This window comes from Rhagoletis pomonella, unplaced genomic scaffold, assembly GCF_013731165.1.
Source record: "Rhagoletis pomonella isolate Grant_MI unplaced genomic scaffold, Rhpom_1.0 Rhpom_scaffold_00011, whole genome shotgun sequence".
Taxonomy (NCBI): Eukaryota; Metazoa; Arthropoda; class Insecta; order Diptera; family Tephritidae; genus Rhagoletis; species Rhagoletis pomonella.
Window position 1 is genome coordinate 17,832,673 of NW_023458565.1, and position 11,128 is coordinate 17,843,800.

Here is an 11,128-nt window from a genome sequence, read left to right on the forward strand (position 1 = left end):
CATAAATAAATGAAACAAGCAATGAAATGCCACAGGGCGACCTAACAACACCTACATATGTATGTACATACATACATATGTATATGTACACTGAGTTGTATAATTATAAGACCGCAACATATTAATAAGTTTTGACTATTTATTTTTATATTATTTAATTTATATTATTTTCTTAGAAAAATATTGTTCATTCTATATAAACACCGTACAAACCCACATTTCAAACTTTGTGCCAACGTTATTAAAAATCAGTGAATTTTTTTAAGAAATTTTTAGAATAGTTTTGCGTGTGCAGTTTTATAGACCATGCAATTTTAGTAAAATAAAGTGCGAGTTTCATTTGGCTACAAAATGCCGTAGATTTTTGGCGATTTTTTTATTTATTTTTTTTTTTTTGTTGACGGAATCACTCATTTTGTTCCATACAAGGTATGTTCGAAAATTTTTTTATATAGAAGAAAACCAACAACAGCGTCAACGAAAAAAAAAAATCAAAAATCAACGGTATTTTGTAGCCACATAAAACTCGCACTTTATTATACTGAAATTGTATGAGCTAGAAACTGCATAGGCAAAAACATGATAAAAACATAGCAAGGTAGAACCGTTCTCTCAATTTGTCGGCCATGATTTTTTTTTTGAAGTTTGCCAGCATTTTAAAATCATATAAATTTGAAAATAAAAACTTGAAATTGTTCGAAATTGTTGTTGCTTGAGATTGAAAATTAAAATGTGTGTGTGAGTTTGTGAGTAAATTTAAAAATTAAAATGTTTGGAAACGTCAAGAATTTTAAAAGTAACTCTCAGCGGTCCTACCTTACTATATTTTTATCATGGGCAAAAAAACACGTTTCCAAAAATTTTTTTAAAAAAGTAAAATTTTGGCGAAAATTCGCTGAGTTTTTATAATTTTTGCACAAACTTTGAAATGTGGATTTGTATGGTGTTGGTTATGAAATGAACTATATTTTTATAAGAAAATAATTTAAATTAAATCATATAAAAATAAATAGCCACAATTGTTAATATGTGGCGGTCTTATAATCATGCAACGCAGTGTGTAAACATAAATAAATGTAGGCAAACCTGTATGTATAAATGTATGACGCAGTTACGTTGCATCTATTGCGTCGTTTAAATAAACTAAGGGATTTGTCTTTATAAGCTGTAATCCACCCTCCTTTCACTGCACACGTGCATAAATATGTTTGTACATATGTAACGTAATCAATTTGTGTTGATAACTAGTGCCATAACTATGCATGGGGCATTCCACTCACAGCTACATAAGCAAATTTGATTCCAAAATCTTTTTTTTTCAAAAAACCAAATTTTTTCAAATGTGAAAAACAGTTATATCTACATACAGTCAGTGACAAAACTATTTTGCATTAATTTTTTTACGATATTCAAAACGTTATTCATGGTAAAATTTTTCGTAATATTTTTTTTTTTTTATTATAAATAGTAAAGGCTACAACAAAAAACGTGTAAATAAAACTTCCTAACTTTGCACAAAATTACTGATAATTCAAAAAATTTAATCAGAAGTCTTAAAATAAATTCGAATATGCAGTTTTTTAGCTCGTTTATGTAGATACAAAAAAATCGTTATATGGAAGAAAATGCTCAACACCGACATCAAAACAAAATCAAATATCAACGGAATTTTCTCGACTTAAAACTTATATCTTATTGTACTAAAATTGAATAAGGCTATAAAATGCTTATTAATTTTTTTTTTAATTTTTGATTAAAAAATTGGAAAGTTTAATGTAAATTTGTTGAATTTTTAATAATAGTCTCCAAAGTTTGAACTTTTGATTTACATGGCTTTAGTTGTAGAATGAGCAATATTTTTGAAAAAAAAAAAAAAAATCTTTTGAATATCATTTTGAATCAGTGCAAAATACTTCTGGAAGCCAGTGTGTGTACATATGTATGTAGTTTTGCTTCTGCGCAGAATGAAAAATTTGACTAAAAAAGTATTTGCCTTTCCACGCGGTTTAAAAAATTCGAGGTAGTAAAAATAATTAGAATCCTCATTCTTCCTGTTATTGTTATTAAATCCCAAAGCTGCATGGTTGGCAAATATGTATTTTTTATTGCCTAACTACTTTTATAGCCCCTAATTTGAGTCAACACTCTCATATCTTATCAGTACAATGAACTGCTGAGAAATCGTAGTAAAAAAAAGTATTAAGTGTCGAAAATATTCTACTATTATTAGGTACATATTTTTTTAATGCCCAAATGTGTGAATTTTAAATTGGCAATATTTTAAAATAAAATAAGAAGCCCATTTTTTATAAAAATTACATTTAGGCTCTTTTTGGACAATAAAGAATTCGAGGAAAGTTTGAAGTGAACTGTTCTTGAGCAAACTCGTTCTTCTTGCAAGATTTTTTTAGGAGAATTAAAAACAGTCAGTTGAAAAGTTATTTCTTATATCACACTAATATATGTACACATGTACATACATACATTATTGTAAATTTGTATTTAGTATTTACATAAGCATGTACATACATATGTATGTATACTATTTAGAATCGTAAATTTTTAAATTTTACTTTTTATCTAATTTTATTTCCGAAAACCACATAAACTGTAGAATTTTGTTTACATTCAATGCAGCCATAATCATGGAAGTTTTTCTCACCTCCTTGTTAGGCCTCTAATTTTACTATTTGTATCTGAATGTATGCGTTAATATTTACAGTTTTGTTATTGCATCCATTGGTCGTCACATACATACATAGTATAAACCATATGGTTGACTTTTCGACTCCATATGTTTGTATGCACATATTTAGAATCTGTTGTTGGTTTGTCTTCATTGCCTTGCCTTGTGCATTTTTGCCTCTCCTTATAGTACAAAATAATTAGTGTTGCCAGAAAAAAATTTCGTTTAGAGCTAAAACGGTCGAAAATAGTAGCTAAAATGAAGAGCTAGTTTTTTTTTAAGTTGAGCATTTATTGACATACATTTTTTTTTTAATTAAGTGCTAAAAAACTGTTAAAACCAAAATAAGGTGCAAATACATATTTCGAATTCATTGCTTATTCATGGCACTTACATATACAGTATTGGCCAATACAATAGCACCCCCATTTCAAAGTGATATTGTATGCCACTCATGTTTATTTATTTATTTTTAAGAATTTTCAATTAAAATACAGTTCATTCTCTCACAAAACTCACATAAACTCAAGTTTAAAACTTTTTAAAAGACCGCAAAAAAGTGCAACAAATTTTCACCCAAATTTCAAACTTTTTTCTCAGAAGCGGTAGAATTTTTTTGAATACACAGTTGTATAGCCCATTCAATTTTAGTCTAATAATGTGCAAGTTTCAAGTGGCTAAAAATTACCGTTGATTTTTTAGAATTTTTTTCGCCGAGGATGTTGCGGGTTTCTGCCATATAAAAATAAATTGTGTTTAGTCGTTATATGGAAGCAAATGAGACAAAAAAAATCAACGGTAATCTTTAGCGACTTGAAACTTGCACATCATTGGACAAAATTGAATGCGCTATAAAACTGTGTACTCAATTTTTTGAGCTTCTGAGAAAAAAGTTTGAAATTTAAGGGAAAGTTTGTTGCACTTTTTTGCGGTCTTTTAAAAAGTTTAAAACTCAAAAAAATTCTAGAGCTTCTGAGAAAAAAGTTTGAAATTTAAGGGAGAGTTTGTTTCACTTTTTTGCGGTCTTTTAAAAAGTTTAAAACATTGGTTTATATGGGTTTTGTTGGAAAATGAAATGTATTCTAATTAAAAATTCTTAAAAACAAATAATTAAACATAAGTGGCAAACAATATCGCTTTGAAAGGGGGGTGCTATAGATATGTCCAATACTGTATGTATACATATACTTATATAAACTAGACAATGAACTAAAACTATTTACAAACTGTTGAAATCTGCAACTCGTGTCACGAATAATTTGTTCGCAAAATTTTTCTGAAAAGTTTTATTTCCTCCTCTCCTTCAGGTAAAATTTTTTTTCTAATTAATTTTTGAATTCTTTAAACTAAATCCAAGAGTTTATGGTGTAGTCTGTATTTTCCCGTGAATACAAATGTATGTTTTTCCACTGCATTTCGAAACTAGTAATTTTATCAACGCTTAAGTTCTGGCTTTGCTTTTCTACCGTGGCTGCCTGAGAGAGAATCCACCGTCTTAGACGCTCAGGTGCTCGAATTACTGCCCGGTATAGTTGTAGAACCTAATCGACTTACTTACCCATTTTCCATTTGCTTACGCGCCATTTGCATTAGGAATGGAACTTTTCTAAGTATGTATTAATCGAAATAGAATAACATGAAGGTAACGAAAATAGCCTGAGATCACTAAAACCAAATAAATTTTAGTCAACACTTGTAGAATGGAATTACAGATTCTTAATTTTAATATATTACCAAATACAACTAAAACTTCCTGGAGCTAAAAAGTGCTAGAAAGTTTTGGAAAGTACTAAAAAAAGAGATAAGAATAAGAGCTAAAGCCCAATTTTAGGAACTAAATGGAAAAATAAAGAGCTAAATCTAGCTCCAAAAGCTCCGAAATGGCAACACTGGAAATAATGCATTCACGCTCTCAACTGGCTGGCAATAAATACTCATCGCTCTATTAGCAGAGTTAAATTAGCTCTGAACTTTTGTTCGTCGCGTGTTGGCTGATAATTTTTCATCGTCATTGTTGTTGTATATATATATGCATCTGTATCATATTTATTAATATACATACATACATACATATGTACATATATACATACATGCATGTTATGTTATATAACCCAGTTGTTAGTGTTGATTTAAACTTGATGCATGGTTTATGCACATACTTGCATATTAGGGCTATGATTTATTTTGGTTTAGGACGTAATGCCAAATGATAGACTTTGGAGGCACAAAAGCTGCATTCGATTAAGAATATTTGGTAAAGAGTTAAAAATGTATCAATGTATCAAAATAAAGGTATTTTCCCTACAAAGTATTATACACTTATGTATGTAAGTTAGACAATTTTATGGTATGGATGAAAATCCGTAATAGTCCAGAAAAAAAATAAAAATAAAATATTATCGAAAATCTACGAATTTTTTTAGCTACTTAAAACTTGCACTTTATTATACTAAAATTAAAGCGAAATTCGAGAACGTGGTCGTGGTTATATTAGTCCTAAACGTAAAAATAAAAAAATATATACATATATATATATACATACAGTGCCGGACAAAAGTATTGGCATAGAGAATTTTTCGCAATATATGCTAAATTTTTTAATCTAATTTATTCTCAATATTTTTTAATAGAAGTACGAACTATGTGTACTTGACCAAAAAACATAAAAACAAAATCTCTAAACTTTGTGCAAAGCTCAGAAAAATTCAATAAATTTGTATACTAATTTGCAACGTTTTAATCAGATTTTTTTTGAAAAGTTCGTGAAAAAAATTGCTAAAAATCAACGCGATTTTTTAGCAACTTCAAACTTGCACTTTGCTATACTAATATTAGATGTGCTATAAAACTGCATACTTAGAATTTTTCTAATTTATTGAATTTTCCTGAGTTTTGCACAAAGTTTAGAGATTTTGTTTTAAGTTTTCTCAGAGACCCAAAATAATTATTATACTAATATTTGGGATCAAAACCGTCGCCTTGAGATTTTCTTTTCGTCTTTGTACAATATTTAATTACGATAAATATCTTTTTTGGGCTGAGATTTCCATTACGGAACCAATTGCTATTCCGTGCAAAGTATAGTGAATTTTTTTATGAAACTCGGTGGGGATACTAATGGAGGTCTCCTTTAACTATATTTATCACTTTCACAATGTTGTTGCTAATAGTACTTAAGTTATTTGTTGTTAAAATATCCCGCCTGCTATCACAACATGTCATTATAACTCCACACCTATCACTTTTATTTACACAAATATATTATCCTTAAAAGGTTCGAATGCGTTGTCATAATAATTATATATATATATAATATATATTTTTTTTTTTGTCTCATGACCTTGGCATGACCTCCAGATGACCTTAAGAAATCAAGGGACACTCTGTTTCAGCGACAACAAAAACACATTTTTTTATTGAATAAATTTTTTGTCCTATTTGACCTTCAAATGACCTCAGAGCTGACATTATGGTGGTTAACGGACCTTGGATTCGGGTTCAGCGAATCTAAAACCTTATATACATACCTATATGAATTTTTAGGTTTATTCAATGAATTTTTCGCTACTTGACCTTCAACTGACCACGAACTTGACATGGTGGATACTAACGGACTTCGGATTCGCATTCAGCGTGTCGAATAACATAGGGATAAATAGGTTTGGTTTAATATGCATAAACTTTTTTTGTAAACCTTGTAATCGTCCCGCGACAGGAGAAACAATAAAAGTCACAGGTAATTGTTAGGATAAGATGAAAAAGTTTTTAGTCTAACGATATTCGTCTCAGGAGACGAACAAAACTTTCCATTGTTCAATAATAACACTGTGAGACAAATAGTAGGGGTCAGGGATCGGGAAGGGTTCAAACTACCGGGGAAAGTTATATCGGTAAAAAAGAAGTTATACGTGTCCCGGCGTTTCGCTGGGTCACGTCTAGGAATCGAGATATATATATAACTATCATATAGGGGAAATTGTCACCTTTGGTGGTCTTTTTTTGACATAACTCGAGAACCACTAGTCCGATTTTGCTCAAACAAATTTAAAAAAATTAAAAATTACAATTCCTTTAATCTGTTCATATAACGTTTTTCTATTTTTTAATATATAACTTGTTTTTGACCGATATAACATTTCCCGTTGGTTTCATCCCATCCCGATTTTGACTGTCGCATAGTGTAATTATACACAATATTTAATTTTATTTCTTATAATTGTTATGGTCTTTGATTTTTAATTAAATTAGAATAATAAACTTTGCTTATATTGCGACAAATTCTCTGTGCCAATACTTTTGTCCGGCACTGTATGTATATTACAAAATTTCCTATGATATTCAAGCATAAAATTTTAAAACGACTTTTTCAGTGCCTCAAAAAGTTTGCACTTTTTTTAAATTCTACAGATTGTTATTCTACATTGCACTGAATTTTTAAAATAATTTTTTGAATTATTCATATCTTTAAAACTTCGAAGTCCTTTTAAGAAAAATCCTGACGTCATAGCGGAAATCCAAAAACGTAGTTTTACTATTTATTGTCCACAGCTTCGCGGATATATAATAATTTTTTGTGTAAAATTGACTGTCGCACGGTGTCTTAAATAATTTTCATGATAATTTTTGTTGGTCTGATTAAACAAATTTTGATATTTAGGATAGAAGGTACATACATTTCTATTGATAAGCGTTGAAACACCTACATACCTATGTACATATGTATATAATTAACGTGGGCTTATGCGTAATAACTCTGCCTTTAATTTTAATAAAAACCAGTTTCTGATATTTAAACGCATCTGTGACTGTCATACTTGATATTGATAAATTATATTTAAAATCAATAAACATACCTACGATATTAAAATTAAAGTCATCAATGACAATGTATATAAGAAACTAGTTTTTGAGAAAATTGCCGATAGAATATTATTAGTAAACAATATTTGCTTTGTTTCTTTTATAATCTAAGGTCAAAAATCTCAAAATTAAACGTAAACATGGACCTATTTGTATGTATATACCTACTTGCTAGCCTTAGTATTAGTTGCTTGTGTTGTTTAAAATATTCGCTATCCATACATACATACATACATATCTGAAGAAATGGCACAAATCATCTGCCAGACCACGATTATATACATACATACATATATAGATATTGTATATACACATATATATATACTTATATTTGTTTCTAGCTTGTATGTCCATATAGTACATATACATAGTTACAGTTGCACACAAAATAATAGGAGTGCGATATTTTGATCAGTATTGGCTATTTGTATTTTGTTTATTTAATGTTTATTATTTTATTATAAAAGACAAGCTGGTTCTACAACAAACGCCATATAGATTCAGATATCAAACATTGTACAAAAATTATAAAAATTTCGCAAATTTTCACGAAAATTTAAAACGTTTTAATTAGAAACTTTAATAATTATTTTTGAGCTATAGGCCGTATGTTAAATAAAACATTAAATTAAATTATACTCAACGGCCAATAAGCAACACAATCTTTAATTAGAAACTTTATAAAAAATTGTGGTATGCAGTTTTGTAGGCCATTCAATTATAGATTTTTGGGAATTTTTTTGGTTGAAGGTGTTTGCCATTTTGTCCACACAAAAATAAACGGGATTTTTTTTAGCAGCTTCATTATAATTAAATGGGCTACAAAACTGCATACCAATTTTTTTCAAAAGATTCTGATTAAAAAGTTTGAAATTTTGGTGAAAATTTGCAGATTTTTTATAATTTTTGTACATAGTTTTAAATCTGAGTTTATATGGTCTTTGTTGTATTACCAGTTAGATTTTTATAAAAAGATAATAAACATTGCATAAACAAAAGACAAATAGCCAAAAAATGGTCAAAATATCGCACTCCTATTATTTTATGGACAACTGTATGTATGTATGTACATACGCTCACGGTATAAGTTACAGGTTGATGTATGTATAACGGTTGCATTTGGTAAATAATAACCAACAAACTCAACTAGCAGAATTCACAACAATCAGCATTAGTCAGCTGAACTAATACGAAAAGGAACAGGTTTTACAGGTTGTTGTGTTGTGAAAGCTTATTTCTGTAAGCGCTACACCTCTGTGTTATTGTTTTCATGATTTGTTTACATACATACATACATACATATGTACATATGTACACATTAATGCATTAATAAGTAACTTGATGCATGTGTATGTCATACTTACATACATACTATATGTATTTACATTGTACCTCTGCTGCCTGGGTCAGTTTTTCTTGCCATTACCCAGATTACTGCTAAGAAATACCAATTCAAGGTGATTATCATCGTCTTTCTTTTGTGTTCATCAGCTGAGCTGCAAGAAAAGAAATGATCATTCAATGTGATCACGGTCACCTCAACTACGTATGTACATATGTATGTACGTACATACAAATCTACCTCAGGATAAACAGTCATCGGTTGTGTTGTTAATCGTAAGTTAGTGTTAGCTGACAAACCTTTGTACATACATAAGTACTTATGCATGTATGCTTTTTTCTTACTGTCCACTCTATTTTGAAAGAAACACCTGCAATACTTTCGTACAAGTAAGACCAGGATAAACTTAATTAACATTTTACAATCTCCTAATTTCATGTTTTATAGTGTAGCTAATTAGCTATGTGTTTTGCCCACTAACGGTTAATATTGAAATGAAATGAAAGTCCAAAAAAAAATCAGACTTTGATAAATGTTTAATAGTGGAATATAAGCGAAAAAAGTACATTGGGCGATTACAAAGTGGTGTCAAATAGTTTTAATTAAGTTAGCAAATTCCTAGAAATAAATATTTCATTAGTTAGTGCAAAAAATAAATACGCGCTTATTGTTAATTTAAAGTTGATTCAACCATAAAGCAAAACAAACGAAAACATAGTTTTTTTAAAGTTCAGGTCCTCACCTACTAAAAACCATATAAGTCCAAATTTCAAACTTTGTACAAAAATGAAAAAAATTGCACAAACTTTTCATCCCGATTCCAAGTATTTTAATTAGAATTTCTAAGTTAAGATTTGGTATGCAGTTTTATAGCTCATTAAAATCTACTGTAATAATGTGACAGTTTGAAGTTGCTAAAAAATCGCATTGATTTTTGGTAATTTTTTTTCTGACGGTGTTTTGCACTCTTTTCCATACAAAAAAATTACTTTGTATGGAAGAAAATGCGTGAACCGTCAGCAAAAAAAATTATGAAAAATCAACGCCATTTTTTAGCAACCAACTAGAAATTAAAATTATAATGCTGGAATTGGGACGAACCATTTGTGGAATTTTATAATTTTTGTACAGAGTCTGAAACTAGGATTTATATGGTGTTTGTTAGATAAAGAGCTATACTTTTATATAAAAATAATAAAAATCAAACAAACCAAAGATAAATATTGTAAACTGTTCAAAATGTTGAGGTACTATCATTTTGTCGCGGGCTATACATACTTCTTCCTCAAGCGAATGTATTAATTGTTCTTTAAGTACTTTTTAATCAAGAGTTTTCGATAGAGTATTCCAAATTTTAGGAAGCCAAGCTACTTTGAAAATCGGTGTCTATAGCGGATATACCAAAATATACAACTAAATATTTCTAGATGCAGCAATTGGCATTGCAATATAGTCACAATGGCCACGGCCAATGATCATCATTGGAAAAAAGAAATTATGCATAACTAAATTCAATTAAACGCTATTGTAAGGCTATGCTACTGGCTATGATCTTCCATTATCTTCTAATTGATAGAAATGAAAAGTACGATACATAAGTATTTATGTATGTATCTGTATGTGAAAATTCTTCTCTACTATAATAATGTATGTATATATGTATGTATTATATGTGAGATGTGTTTTTGTTTATGTAAGTATGTATGCATTATAGATCGGAAACAAAGAAATAGCTCCTTTTTCAACACTCATTTACCACTTATCCACCATGTGTTCTACTTCTGTCAACAGCTTCAGCTTCTATGTACCACACCCAATTTTCGTGCAGCTTTTAGATAAATTCACTTTGACCATTTCGTCAGATTTAAGTATAATTGACGATTCTGTTTTGCTTTCACCATTCTTTGTATGTACTTTCGTTTTAGTCTAGGGCAACATACTATATTCCCTATTTCAAAAATAGATACTGGTATTTGCTGGCGTATATGGCGCATGTGCATCCTCTAACTTGTTGTACGTGCAAAATAATAGCAGTGCAACATTTTCACTAATTTTGACTGTTTTTTCTTTTGTTTGTTTAATGTTCAATAAATAATCGCGTCCAATGAAGTTTGGTTCAACTACTCGCCTCTAAAATTTCATGTGAACACCTTTTTAACAGTTTGACCAGCTTAGCCTTTTTGATTTTTTGAGGCTAGATTTAGCATTAAATTTTAAGCCATAGCCTCAGAATTTTCGGT